Source organism: Phragmites australis, chromosome 20, assembly GCF_958298935.1.
Source record: "Phragmites australis chromosome 20, lpPhrAust1.1, whole genome shotgun sequence".
NCBI lineage: Eukaryota > Viridiplantae > Streptophyta > Magnoliopsida > Poales > Poaceae > Phragmites > Phragmites australis.
Window position 1 is genome coordinate 18,359,715 of NC_084940.1, and position 15,459 is coordinate 18,375,173.

Below are 15,459 nucleotides of genomic sequence, written 5' to 3' on the forward strand. Positions count from 1 at the left end.
TGTCAATTTGGCTTGCGATCACTTTAGAGCCTGTCTTGACCAAGTGATGAGGACACCACTCATTTAGATACATGCGCTACAAGTGATCCTCTGGTGTTTGATCCATTACAAGGACCGATTACATGGGCTCGCAAACGTCATTTAACTCATGAGGTGAATTTGTTACTCGCTGTCCATACTACTAATTATAAGGATGGGATGCTACTCATTTTTTGTGAATTTTTTATGCTTAGAAATATGGGTGAAGCACCTATGGAACAGCCAAGTCAGACGGGACTCAAGCCAAGTTCAAGTCGGAGTCGGAATTCGGTTCGGATTCAGCAGAGAGCGTCGCACTAAAACGGCCATAACTTCTTCATATGGAGTCCAAATAATGTGTTCTTTGATGCGTTGGAAAGCTAAGGACGATAGCTTTGTTTTGGTACTGGTCCCAGCTCCAGATTCACGGTTGATTATTTTGTGTCATCAAAACAATGTGCTGTATCACAATTTTGGGCCATATCTTGCCTTGTAAACGTGTTCGGGTCTAAGCCTAAGTTGTGGACGCCCCCCTGGTTGCCCAAAACCCTAGCATGCCCCTCTTCATATATCTAGCATCCATCATCATGGAATTTTTGGGGGTTTTGCTTAGATTAATCTGTCATTGAACAATTTCACCATCGTTCGGTTTGTGAAACCCCAACTCGTGAGGTTAATCATATTTGCAATTTCAGATTGTGTTCTTCCGTGTTCTTGCTTGTGTTCTCGATTCGCTTGCAAGAATTAGTCTTCTTAGTGAGGTCAATCGTGCTGCGTGCGGTTGATAACCAATGGAGCAGTGGTGTAGCGATTGCAAGGGTTGCGTTCTGTCCTGATCGGAAGCCTTGGTTCGTCAATGTGGAGTCTCCACCAATCGACTTACCATTACCTAACGGAAGATCGAGCCTCCTCTCATCATCTGGTATCAGATTTTCAGGTTGCTCGCTAGGTAATTTCGTTTTCCCCTTAGATTAGTTCTATTTTCATCACCTAGAGTCTACAAAAAGCCAAAAATATTTCCCTTGTCTGTTGTCCTACAACCCTTTGGGCCTTGCAGTTTCGTTTTTGGTGTCGCTTTGTTGAGTATTGTTGCTGGTCTAGGGTAGTGTTCTTGGTCTTAGTTCAACACCCGTGCTATTTGTCACGCCGCTCTCCCACCACTCCCACCCCCACCAACAAGTCAAGCCACTACATCACTCGATTTGCCCTCGCGAACTGCCTTGTGTTAATTCTCGCCACGCTAGCCCTAGATAGGTCGCAAGCTGTCTTGTATCACTTGCCCTACCACCGCAGCCCTCCTTTTTTATCTAGCGATTCGATTGCTTGCTTGCCTGCCCTAATTTCGTGGCCTTACCGATTGAGTAGGGAAGCTTTGCCCTAATTTTCCGCTGCTGTTATCATCCATAGCCAGGGAAGCTTTGCCCTAGGTGTGTTTACATCGCTAAGTAGAGTTACTTAGCCATGTCCTGTGTTCGGTTGATAGGGAAGCTTTGCCCTAAACCGACAGAAGAAAATAAGTGCGCAGATATCCTAGTTTGAGCAGTGTTCACTAAATTGGGCGTAACTTTTGCCTACGAACTCAGATTTGGACGTTCTATACACCATTGGAAAGCTAATTTCAAGCCCGACGTGAAAAAAGCAATGAGCCTTTGACCTATTGCCCTGTTTGACCCCCAAATTCGACTGTTTAGACGCTCTTTCGGGGCCCGGAAGTTTCAACACCTGTTTTTCACATCATGCTATCTACCGCTTTGTGATCTGTTTTGGCTTTGCTTGCTTCCAAATTTTGTGCCTATCTTTTTTAGACCTTTTATAAGTGTGTGCTACAACATATAGAAAAGAAAGTGTGCAAAAAAAATAGAGAAAAAATATTGTGGTAAAAATTAGAAATATTAAAGGCAATCAGATTGTGGTAGCACACTGTGTTCTTTGTGCTTGGTCCTTTCTTTCAGCTTGTTGTGCTAGGTCTAGGGACACGCTCGGGACCAACAACGATAACTACTTTGGACATTTATTCAGCTTTGCTAATCTTATTATGATTTTGCTAGTCCTTGCTACCATATTGTTCCGTGCCAAACTACACTTCCTCTTTATCAGAACAGGTCCTCTCTTGCAATCATACCCTCGCTCGACAAGTTATCAAGAAGCAGCCACCAATTGTTCCACCTACTGTGTTGGTAAGAACACTTGTAAGAGCATGGTAAGACGCTTGAGTGCGTGTGATTCCACTGCCTAATAGTGATAGGGATAATTTTGTTTTGTCCTTTGCTTTCTACTAACCATGGCAGATGATTCGACGGATTTCAAGGACTGTGTCTCCAAGGGAGAACTTAACACCCTTCAATATCCACGGGCTTATTAGCTAAATGGCAATTGGCACATACAATTCGTCCAGTTGCTTCCCGCGGGTTTTCATAACGCTGCTGCGCAAAAATGGTTCCTGATCGGTATCAGGGTTGGGAAGAATGGTTGGGATAAACAGAATCAAGCGTTGAACGACATGATGGCAAGACAAAATCAAACATTGAATGACATTGTCACAAGGATGAATGACATGAGAGCAAGCATTGCTAATCTAGTCACATGGGTGAACGACATTGAGCTGCGGGATCCACAGGAAGAAGATGATTCTGACAATGATGATCCTAATGCTGGACATGAAGATGATGATGCTGGTATTTTTGTGGGACAAGATTGGAGGGCACAACTTCAGCGTCGGCCGAACAACAATAACAACAACCGTAACCACCGCATGGGAGGTAATGTTCGAGGTAATTATGATCACTACGCTAAGGTCAAGTTTAAGATACCCTCTTTTGATGGTTCATATAATGCTGATGCTTATTTAGATTGGGAAATGACGGTTGAGCAGAACTTTAATTCTCACATGGTTCCTGACATACATAGAGTTAGACAAGCCACTAGTGAGTTCACTAATTATGCAATTATTTGGTGGAATGGGTTGTTAAATACTGGATTAGAACCTACTACTTGAGAGAGATTAAAGCATGCCATGTGTAGTAGATTTATACCCCCTGAGTACAAACGAGATTTAAAAAAGAAATTGCAGCGCTTCAATCAAGGTAGTTAATCTGTTAATGAATACTATAATGAACTACACATTGCTGTCCTTCACTGTGGTATAGAAGTAAATGATGAGGATACAATGATTCGTTTTTATTCGGGGTTAAGACGTGAAATTCAGGACTTGGTTGATTATATAGATTATAATACCATGGATAGGTTGTTCCATCTTGCTATGTTGGCAGAGAAAGAATTACAGGGACATGAGCCAAAGTCGCGGAACATTGGGAGTTCATTTTCCTCCAGAACGCAATCGTGCAAAGCCAAATCAGCCTCGTTCGCTTCGTCATGGTCTGCTGCCCCCTTCGATAATAGGGCGCGTACAGCAGCACCGTCACCACCAGCACCAGATACAACCGAGGTGAGCAAATCTATTTCTGTGCAGCAACCAGCGACGAAGACCACTCCTTCAACTGGCTCCACGAGTAGTTCAGTGAGTATTGTGTGCCGCCGTTGCAAGGGCATGGACCATGTCATGAAGGATTGCCCCAGTCAACGCGCTTACATTGCAACCGATGACGGTGGGTACATCAGTACTAGTGATATTGAGGATGAATTTGTGCTTCAAGCTAACCTTGCAGGTGATCATGAGACCAAGAGCGATGGTGATAAGATTTTAGGTGCCGCTGCCAATGAGGACTACAAAAATAGAACATTTGTTGTACAATGGGTTTTGAGTGCTCAAATGGAGCAAGCGGAGCAGCTTCAACGCCATAATTTGTTTCAGATGTTTCTCATTGTCAAGGACTGCCGTGTTCGAGTTAATTGATGGTGGGAGTTGCAATAACTTGGTGAGTTCAGATTTTTTCAAGAAGCTTGGCTTGGCCACTCGCGCACACCCTCGTCCATATCACATTCAATGGCTCAACAACAGTGGTAAGGCGAAGGTACCTCACACTGTTCGTGTTCATTTTTCCATTGGTTCCTACCATGATTGCATCGCGGATTGTGATGTCATGCCTATGCAAGCATGTTCCCTTTTGTTAGGCCATCCTTGGGAGTTTGATACTAATGCTACACACCAAGGTAGAAGTAATAACTACACACTTATGCACAAAGGAATGAAAATAACCTTGCTTCCTTTAACACCGAGTGAGATTGTGCAATAAGATAAAGCGATAGCTGAAAATGCGAAGAGAGAGCAAGATTTACGATCTGAAAATCAGCAAGTAGCTAAACATGTTTTTCCACCAAAGAAAGAGCAACCAACACCTTCTTCTAGTTCCACAGGCATTAAATTAAAAGGTGGTGTTATGCTTGTTACAAAATCAGACCTTGCTGAAATTGTAAACAATGATGTTCCTTGCGAAGCTTTGGTATGCAAAGAAGCTTTATTTTCACTTGATGATATACCTTCCTCTTTTGTCTTCTGCTATCGCTAACCTTTTGCAGGAGTATAAGGATGTGTTTCCAACCGAGATACCCCCGGGGCTACCACCTTTGAGAGGAATCGAGCACCACATTGATTTGATCTCGGGAGCGACTTTGCCAAACCGTGCAGCATATAGGACCAATCCTGAGGAGACTAAGGAAATTCAGCGGCAAGTCCAAGACCTTTTGGACCATGGGTGATGAGGACATCACCTCTTTAGTTCCAGCCACATCACCTGCTGTTTCCACAACTCCAGAAATGATACAAGGACCGATAACTCGAGCTCGTGCACGTGAACTGAACTACGTGATTCTCCTAAGGAATGAAGGTCCTGAACATGGCAACAAATAAAGGGGTGCTGCGCCACCAATCCTTTGGGCTGGGCCCATGTAATAAAGTCATGTTTTAGGCAGTTTAGGAAATGTTAGAAGGAGATTTCTCCCTGCCTTTGCTGCTGGCCGAAATCTCCTCCCCCTCCTCCTATTTAGTCCAGGTCAAGCCTCCCTTATGAGGTGGGTTTTCTTTTGTTTAAGTTTAGCCATTGTGCAAACATTGATCTTCAGTTGTGTCCAGCGACCACCTGTAAGACAGTAATTGAGAACCCCATATTTGAGTGATTTCAGTTTGCCTACATCTTGTTCTTGCTTGTTCTTCGATTGCTTGCAGGGATTGAACCTCGTGTTCAGGTTGATCTCGCTATTCCAGCAAGGTCAATAACCATTTGGAGTTGGTTCTGCGATTGCTAAGGCGCCCACGACCTGTTCGTTCGTAGTCGGATCGCGAGAGTCACCACCACTCAATCGATATTTATCCTCTCACCGAAAGATCGGGCACTCCAGGCATATCAAGTGGTATCAGATTTCAGGTTGCTCGGTGAGATCGTTCCCTACCTTTGTCATGCAATTTACGTTCCTATCATCCACATAAAAGCCAAAAAAAAGGATAGGTTAGTCTTGCTGTCCAAAACCGTTGTGCCATTGCATCTTTCTTTCAGTATTTTTGCTTTGTTGAATTTGTGTTCTATCATCGTTCTGTGTTGCTGGTCGCACAACAACTCTGTATTTCTCGCTTTGCACCACGATACAACCCTTGTTTTCCCACGCAACAACCTACACATCCCAGCCATACCCGCTTGGAAAGCTCTCTCCGAATTGGATAGTTTCTACTCATATTTCTACGCCCAGGTGTCTTTCCTTTTTAAATGGCTTTAGCAAGGAAAGTTCCAGCGCCTGCTTTTCTTCCAGGAACCAGCATTACCAAGGCAAAAGGCAAGGTGCACAACACAAAAAGGAAAGAAAAAGCCGCACCTAGTTGTCAAAAAAAAAGGGGGTCATGCAATAGGAAAGTTTTCTGCCATATCAGAACGCTGTTGGGTCGTGCTGTAAGTTCCTCTTGTTGTCTCAACCATAGAAGGCAAGAGCCATTTCCAGGGTTTGCTGATCCATTGAAATAGGAAGGAAAGTACCTGGTTGATCCATGCGCACATGCTTCCTTGTTTAGAGAGAGAATTGTGCCCAGTACACTCCCAGGACCTAGCATAGGCTACACTCGTGCTTCCTGATAGCCTTCGTTGCACCAAAAAAAAATTTCATTTCATCGTTCGAGCCTAGCTGTTGCATACTACTCAAGCTAGGGGCTGTTTGCATTGAACTTCGTTTTCATATGCATGTGCCTCACGTCGTGTGAACTTTTCTGCCCCCCTAACAGCAGCTTTGAGTAGTCGGCTAGGGTCTCTCCTAGTACTTGGTGTGAGATTTATTCGTTGCTTGCATCAAGTCACATTATTCGTTGCGCAACCAAGCTGATACGTTTCTCACCTTGTTTATACCAGCAGCATTGCAACATATTTTGAACACTTATTCAACTTGCATGTGCTGAATTGATTGTGCTCATCCTTGCTACAGAGTGAAACCTTCCTATAGCTACACAGATTTCTACAACGAACGGCTTTGTGTCACCTGGCAATCGCTCCATCCAATCTTCACTGGTTGACGCCGCTGGTTGCAGGTCACCCCTGTCGGCTTGGTAAGAATTGGTAAGAATTTGATAATGGCTTTAGCGTGTGTAACCTGAACAGCACCACACCCTGAAGTTGTTGGACATACACTTGTGTTCCTTGCTCTCTTGTTTTGTTGTGCTAACAATGACAGGTCCTTCGGATACTTCAGACAACAGGATGGCGCATTCTCCTCGAACAAAGGGCATCATACAGCACTTTGAGCGGCAAATGAGGCTGCAGGTAGAAGGACTTGACGAGGATATCCGAACAACAAATGAGCGCCTGGGCCAGCTTGAGAGCTCCCAGCTTGCAACAGGTGCAACGCTCAATGAGATGAAGACCGCCCAGGCCACCACCAACACTAATCTGGCCAACATCATAATACACCTTCAGGACCTGTCACAACAGCTTGCTAATGTTGTACAGGGCCAAGCTGCCCATAGTGAGATTGACGAACAGGGCGATGCTGATTACGCTGGTGACACCGAGCATGAAGAGCTTCCCAATAACCACAATGCTCGGGATCATCGTCGGTGGTGTGCAAATCAGCAAGGTATGCGTCAAAACCAGCACCGATGTGAGGTACGTAATTAGGATGATTCTTTTGCTAAAGTTAAATTCACTATACCTGCGTTCAATGGCAAATATGATCCTGATGCTTATCTTAATTGGGAGCTCGCTATTGATCAAAAGTTTGCATGCCATGCTTTTCCTGCAAATAACCAAGTTAGGTCTGCTACTAGTGAGTTTACAGATTTTGCATCTATTTGGTGGAGAGAACATTGTGGTAAGCATTTCAATAACATCCCCACAACTTGGGAAGCTTTAAAATTGCTTATGCGACATAGATTTGTTCCCTCGTACTATGCTCGTGACATGCTTAATAAACTACAACGCTTACATCAAGGTACCAATTCTGTTGAAGAGTACTATCAGGAGCTGCAAATTGATATGTTGCGTTGTGGCTTAGTTGAGAATGACGATGCAGCTATGGCGCGGTTTTTGGGGGGCTGAATCGTGAAATTTAGGATGTTCTTGATTACAAGGAGTACAATAATATTACTCGTTTGTTCCATCTTGCTTGCAAAGCTGAACGTGAAGTGCAGGGACGTCAAACGAGGACACGAGCTAACTATTCTGCAGGTCGCACCAACTCTTGGAAATCAGCCACTACGGCTGCGTCGTCCTCCCCTTCGGCTGCACCATCTCCATCCAGCAGCAAACAGCAAACCGTGGCTTTAGCACCTCATGTACAAACCAAAGCTGCACACAACAGTTCAACACCAAGTGTTTCGGTTGCTTCTACCGGACGCACTAAGGAGATACAATGCCACCGCTGCAAGGGCTATGGACACGTCATCCGTGATTGTCCAAACAAGCGCGTGCTGGTCATACATGAAGATGGTGAGTATTCTTCAGCTAGTGATTTGGATGATGCCACATATGCCATGCTTGCCACTGACGTTGCAGGACACGAAGATACATTTTCTCATGAAGAACATGTTGCTGCTGATGATGCCGACAAGTATTTGAGCCTGGTAGTGCAGCGTGTACTTAGTACTCAGCTTGCACCACAAGAACAAAACCAGCGCCATACTTTGTTTCACACCAAAGGCGTTGTTCAAGAGCGATCAGTTCGAATCATCATCGATGGCGGAAGCTGCAACAACTTGGCAAGCACAGATCTGGTGGAAAAGCTTGCTCTCTCAACTCGACCACATCCCCACCCCTACCACATCCAATGGCTCAACCAAGGTGGTAAGATGAAGGTAACACGTTCAGTAAGGATCCACTTTGCTATGGGTTCGTATCATGATTATGTTGATTGTGATGTTGTTCCTATGCAAGCATGCTCCTTGTTGCTAGGTAGACCTTGGCAATATGATACAGATTGTGTGCATAATGGTCGCACTAACCAGTACTCACTCCTCTTTAAGGGAAAGAAATTGTTTTGCATCCAATGACCCCTGAACAAATTGTGCGAGATGAACTTGCTAGGGCGAGCAGAGAGCGTAAACAAAGTGAGAATCAGATTGTAGCACAAGAAATAAAACTGAATGGTCCTGTTTTGCTTGCTACACAAGCTGATTTCGATGAGTGGGACGCTAGTGCCTCTACTTGCTATGCTCTCATATGCACACAGGTGCTGTTTTCGATTGACGAGGCACCATCTTTTGTGCCTCCTGCTGTCACTAATCTTTTGCAGGAATACTCCGACGTTTTTCCGAAGGATTTACCTGCAGGTCTCCCACCTCTCCATGGCATTGAACATCAGATTGACCTTATTCCGGGAGCTTCATTGCCCAACCGTGCGCCATATCGCACCAATCCCGACGAGATGAAAGAAATTCAGCGCCAGGTACAAGAATTACTTGATAAGGGGTACATCCGTGAATCTCTTAGCCCATGTGCTGTTCCTGTCCTGTTAGTGCCCAAGAAAGATGGCTCCTGGCGTATGTGTGTTGATTGTCGCGCCATTAACAATATCACAATACGATATCATCACCCTATCCCTAGGTTAGATGATATGCTTGATGAACTAAGTGGCGCTATTGTGTTCTCTAAGGTTGATTTGCGTAGTGGGTACCATCAGATTCGTATGAAATTGGGGGATGAATGGAAAACAGCTTTCAAAACTAAGTTCGGTTTATATGAGTGGTTAGTCATGCCTTTTGGATTAACTAACGCACCCAGCACTTTCATGAGACTAATGAATGAAGTTTTGCGTGCTTTCATAGGCAAATTTGTGGTTGTCTATTTTGATGATATACTGATTTACAGCAACTCTTTGGAGGAACATATTGATCATTTACGTGCTGTTTTCGATGCTTTGCGTAGTGCATGTCTTTTTGGGAACTTGGATAAGTGCAGCTTTTGCACAGCCCGTGTATCTTTTCTTGGCTATGTTGTTACAGCACAGGGTATCGAAGTGGACAGCACCAAGATCGAAGCAATCCAGAGCTGGCCAACTCCTTCCATGGTGACGCAGATTCGGAGTTTCCTCGGGCTTGCTGGATTCTATCGCAGATTCGTTCGTGATTTCAGCACCATCGCCGCCCCGCTGAACGAACTCATGAAGAAAGGTGTTCCATTCTCTTGGGGTCCAGCACAAGACGAGGCCTTCCTGACTTTGAAAGATAAGTTAACCCATGCACCTTTGCTTCAGCTTCCTGATTTTACTAAGATGTTTGAGCTAGAATGTGATGCTAGTGGAATTAGGCTAGGAGGTGTGTTGCTGCAAGAGGGCAAACCAGTTGCTTATTTCAGTGAGAAATTAAGTGGCCCTAGTTTGAACTATTCCACTTATGATAAAGAGCTACTTGCGTTAGTTCGAACGCTTGCGACTTGGCAGCATTATTTGTGGCCTAGAGAATTCATTATTCATTCTGATCATGAATCTTTGAAGCATATTCGAAACCAATCAAATCTGAGTCGTCGGCATGCTAAATGGGTAGAATTTATTGAGTCTTTTCCCTATGTCATCAAACACAAGAAAGGGAAAGAAAATGTGATTGCTGATGCGCTGTCTCGCCGATACACCATGCTCTCTCAGCTTGATTTTAAGATTTTTGGGCTAGAAACTCTGAAGGAGCAGTATGCACTCAATCCTGATTTCAATGACGTGTTACTAAATTGCAAGAATGGGAGACCGTGTGGCAAGTTCTTCATGGACGATGGATTTTTGTTTCGTGCTAACAAGCTGTGCATTCCAGCAAGTTCTGTTCGTCTTTTGTTGTTACAGGAAGCGCATGGAGGTGGACTCATGGGACATTTCGGCGTCAAGAAGACCGAGGACATTCTTGCTGATCATTTCTTTTGGCCAAAGATGCGATGTGATGTGGAGAGGTTTGTTGCTCGCTGCTCGACATGTCAACGAGCTAAGTCACGACTCAATCCCCATGGTTTATACATGCCTCTCCCTGTTCCTTCTATTCCTTGAGAGGATATTTCGATGGACTTTGTCTTAGGATTACCTCGAACCAAGAAGGGAAGGGACAGCATCTTTGTCGTTGTTGACAGATTTTCTAAAATGGCTCACTTCATACCATGTCACAAGAGCGATGATGCTACTCACATTGCTGATTTATTCTTCCGTGAAATTGTTCGCTTGCATGGTATGCCCAATACAATAGTTTCAGATCGTGATACAAAATTTCTTAGTCATTTTTGGAGAACTTTGTGGAACAAATTGGGGACTAAATTGCTGTTCAGCACTACATGTCATTCCCAAACCGATGGTCAAACTGAGGTTGTTAATCGAACTTTGTCTACCATGCTTAGGGCTACTCTAAAGAAGAATCTAAAAATGTGGGAGGAATGCTTGCCTCATATTGAGTTTGCTTACAATCGTTCTGTCCATTCCTCCACAAAGATGCTCCCTTTCCAAATTGTCTATGGTTTTATTCCTCGTGCACCAATTGATTTGATCTCTGTTCCGTCCTCCGAGGACATGAATTTTGATGCTAACCAACGTGCAGATCTGATATTGAAAATACATGAGCAAACCAAGGAGAATATTGAGTGTATGAATGCAAAGAACAAAATTGCAGGTAGTAAAGGACGACAACATGTTACCTTTCAACCTGGTGACTTGGTTTGGTTACACTTGAGGAAGGATCGTTTCCCTGCTTTGCGCAAGTCCAAATTGATGCCGCGTGCTGATGGACCATTCAAGATACTTGAAAAAATAAATGACAATGCATATAAACTTGACCTTCCTGTAGACTATGGTGTTTCTTCTAGTTTCAATGTTACAGATTTGAAGCCATATGAAGGTGAGAAAGAGCAACTTCCGTCGAGGATGACTTCGATTCAAGAAGGGGAGGATGATGAGGACATCACCTCTTTAGTTCCAGCCACATCACCTGCTGTTTCCACAACTCCAGAAATGATACAAGGACCGATAACTCGAGCTCGCGCACGTGAACTGAACTACGTGATTCTCCTAAGGAATGAAGGTCCTGAACATGGCAACAAATAAAGGGGTGCTGCACCACCAATCCTTTGGGCTGAGCCCATGTAATAAAGTCATGTTTTAGGCAGTTTAGGAAATGTTAGAAGGAGATTTCTCCCTGCCTTTGCTGCTGGCCGAAATCTCCTCCCCCTCCTCCTATTTAGTCCAGGTCAAGCCTCCCTTATGAGGTGGGTTTTCTTTTGTTTAAGTTTAGCCATTGTGCAAACATTGATCTTCAGTTGTGTCCAGCGACCACCTGTAAGACAGTAATTGAGAACCCCATATTCGAGTGATTTCAGTTTGCCTACATCTTGTTCTTGCTTGTTCTTCGATTGCTTGCAGGAATTGAACCTCGTGTTCAGGTTGATCTCGCTATTCCAGCAAGGTCAATAACCATTTGGAGTTGGTTCTGCGATTGCTAAGGCGCCCACGACCTGTTCGTTCGTAGTCGGATCACGAGAGTCACCACCACTCAATCGATATTTATCCTCTCACCGAAAGATCGGGCACTCCAGGCATATCAATGGGTATGTACGAGAAAGCCTTAGTCCTTGTGCTGTTCCTATTCTTTTGGTTCCTAAAGATGACGGTGGTTGGCACATGTGTGTTGATTGTAGAGCCATTAATAACATTACCATAAGATATCGTCATCCTATCCCTAGGCTAGATGACATGCTTGATGAGTTAAGTGGTTCTGTGGTGTTCACAAAGATTGACTTGCATAATGGTTACCACCAAATAAGAATTAAATTGGGAGATGAATGGAAACCTGCTTTTAAAACAAAGTTTGGTTTATATGAGTGGTTAGTGATGCCTTTTGGTTTAACTAATGCACCTAGCATGTTTATGAGATTGATGAATGAGATTCTACGTGCTTTCATTGGTAAATTTGTGGTCGTTTATTTCGATGACATCTTGATCTATAGCAAGTCACATACACAACATATTGATCATTGACGTGCTATTTTTGATGCTTTGCGAGAGGCACGTTTGTTTGCTAATCTTGAGAAGTGCACCTTTTGCACCGATCGAGTTGGTTTTCTTGGCTATGTTGTTACTCCACAGAGAATTGAAGTGGATGAATCGAAAATTGAAGCCATCAAGAGCTGGCCGACCTGGGAGACTATTACACAGGTGAGAAGTTTTCATGGTCTTGCAGGGTTTTATCGGCGTTTTGTGAGAGATTTCAGCACCATTGCTGTGCCCCTTAATTAGTTGACAAAAAAGGGTGTTCCATTCCATTGGGGTCCAGCACAAGAAGAAGCTTTTAACACGCTGAAAGAGAAGCTTACACATGCACCTCTACTCCAACTTTCAGACTTTGGTAAGACTTTTGAGTTAGAATGTGATGCTAGCAGAATTGGAATTGAAGGAGTGTTACTTCAAGAAGGTAAACCAGTTGCTTACTTTAGTGATAAATTAAATGGGCCATCTCTGAATTATTCGACTTATAATAAGGAGTTGTATGCTTTAGTTCGAGTTTTAAAACATGGCAACACTATCTTTGGCCTAAGGAGTTTTTTATTCATTCTAATCATGAATCTTTTAAGCACATTAAAAGTCAAGCTAAACTGAATAAACGACATGCTAAATGGGTTGAGTTCATAGAATCTTCTCCATACATAATTAAACACAAGAAAGGTAAAGACAATGTCATTGTGGATGCATTATTAGACGTTACACCATGTTGTCCCAACTAGATCACAAAAAATCTTTGGTTTAAAAACAATAAAAGGGTTGTATGCAACTGGTTCGGACTTTAAAGATGCTTTTCAAAATTGTCAAGATGGGAGAACTTGGAATAAGTATGTGCTGAATGATGGACTTCTTTATCGCGCTAATAAGCTATGCATTCCAGCTAGCTCCGTTCGTCTTTTGTTTTTACAGGAGGCGCATGGAGGAGGTTTGATGGGACATTTTGGAGTGAAGAAAACTGAAGATGTGCTGGCCACTCATTTCTTTCGGCCAAAGATGAGACGCGATGTCGAGCGCTACGTGTCACGTTGCACTACTTGTAATAAAACTAAGTCTCGCTTGAATCCACATGGTCTTTATATGTCTCTTTCTGTTCCTAGTTTACCTTGGGAGGATATTTCTATAGACTTTGTTTTAGGATTGCCTAGGACAAAGAGGGGGAGGGATAGTATATTTGTAGTGGTGGATCATTTTTCTAAAATGGCATATTTTATACCTTGTCACAAGAGTGATGATGCTACACACATAGCTGATTTATTTTTCAGGGAGATTATACGCTTACATGGAGTGCCAAATACCATTGTCTCTGATCGTGATGCGAAGTTTTTGAGTCATTTTTGGAGGATATTATGGAATAAATTGGGGACGAAACTGCTGTTCTCTACTACATGTCATCCCCAAACTAATGAACAAATGAATGTTGTTAATCGCACATTATCTACTATGTTGCGGGCTATTTTAAAGAAGAATTTGAAGATGTGAGAAGTGTGTTTGCCTCATATTGAGTTCGCTTACAACAGATCCATCCACTCCACCACCAAGAAAAGTCCATTTTAGGTAGTGTATGGTTTCAATCCCCGTGCTCCTATTGATTTACTACCTTTACCTCCTTCTGAAACTCTGAATTTGGATGCTACAAAACGTCCTGAATTTATTCTAAAGATGCATGAAACAACTAAAGAAAATATTAAAAAAATAAATGAGAAATATAGAGCTTATGGTAGCCAGGGTAGAAAACATTTAACTTTTGAACCTGGTGATCTTGTTTGGTTACACTTGCGTAAAGATCGATTTCTTGAGTTGAGAAAATCTAAATTGATGCCTCAAGCTGATGGTCCTTTTAAAGTTCTTGAGAAGATTAATGATAATGCATATAAGCTTGAGTTGCCTGTAGATTTTGGGGTTAGTCCCACATTTAACATTTCAGATTTAAAACCATATGTTGGAGAGGAAGATGAGGTTGCGTCAAGGGCGACTCCAATTCAAGAGGGGGGGGGGATGATGAGGACATCACTCATTTAGATACACGCGCTACAAGTGATCCTATGGTGTTTGATCCATTACATGGACCGATTACAAGGGCTCATGCACGTCGTTTAACTCATGAGGTGAATTCGTTACTCGCTGTCTATACTAATTATAAGAATGGGATGCTACTCAATTTTTGTGAATTTTTTATAATTAGGAATATGGGAGAAGCACCTATGGAACAACCAAGTCGGACGGGGCTCAAGCCAACTTCAAGTCGGAGTCGGAACTCGGTTCGGATTCAGTAGACAGTGACACACTAAAACGGCCATAACTTCTTCATATGAAGTCCAAATAAGGTGTTCTTTGATGCATTGGAAAGATAAGGACGATAGCTTTGTTTTGGTACTGGTCCCAGCTCTAGATTCATGGTGGATTATTTTGTGTCATCAAAACAATGTGCTGTGTCATAATTTTGGGCATATCGGGCCTTGTAAACGTGTTCGAGTCTAAGCCCAAGTTGTGGACGCCCCCCTGGTTGCCCAAAACCCTAGCACACCCCTCTTCATATATCTAGCAGCCATCATCATAGACTTTTTGGGGGTTTTGCTTAGATTAATCTGTCATTGAACAGTTTTGCTGTCGTTTGGTTTGTGAAACCCCAACTCATGAGCTTAATCATAGTTGAAATTTCAGATTGTGTTCTTTCGTGTTCTTGCTTGTGTTCTCGATTTGCTTGCTGGAATTAGCCTTCTTGGTGAGGTCAACCATGCCGCGCGTGGTTGATAACTAATGAAGCAGTGGTGTAGCGATTGCAAGGGTTGCGTTCTGTCCTGATCGGAAGCCTTGGTTCGTCAACGTCGAGTCTCCACCAATCGACTTACCATTACCTAACGGAAGATTGGGCCTAATCCTCTCATGACCAAGACCCTTCGGGCGCCCAACGCTCGTGCCTTATGAAGGCCAAGGAGAATTGCTTCGTACTCCGCAACATTGTTTGTCGATCAAAACTCAGGCCTTGTGGTGTATCACAACTTTACTCCCGAAGGTGAAGACACCACTGCCACCACACCAGCACCTGAAGCCCCC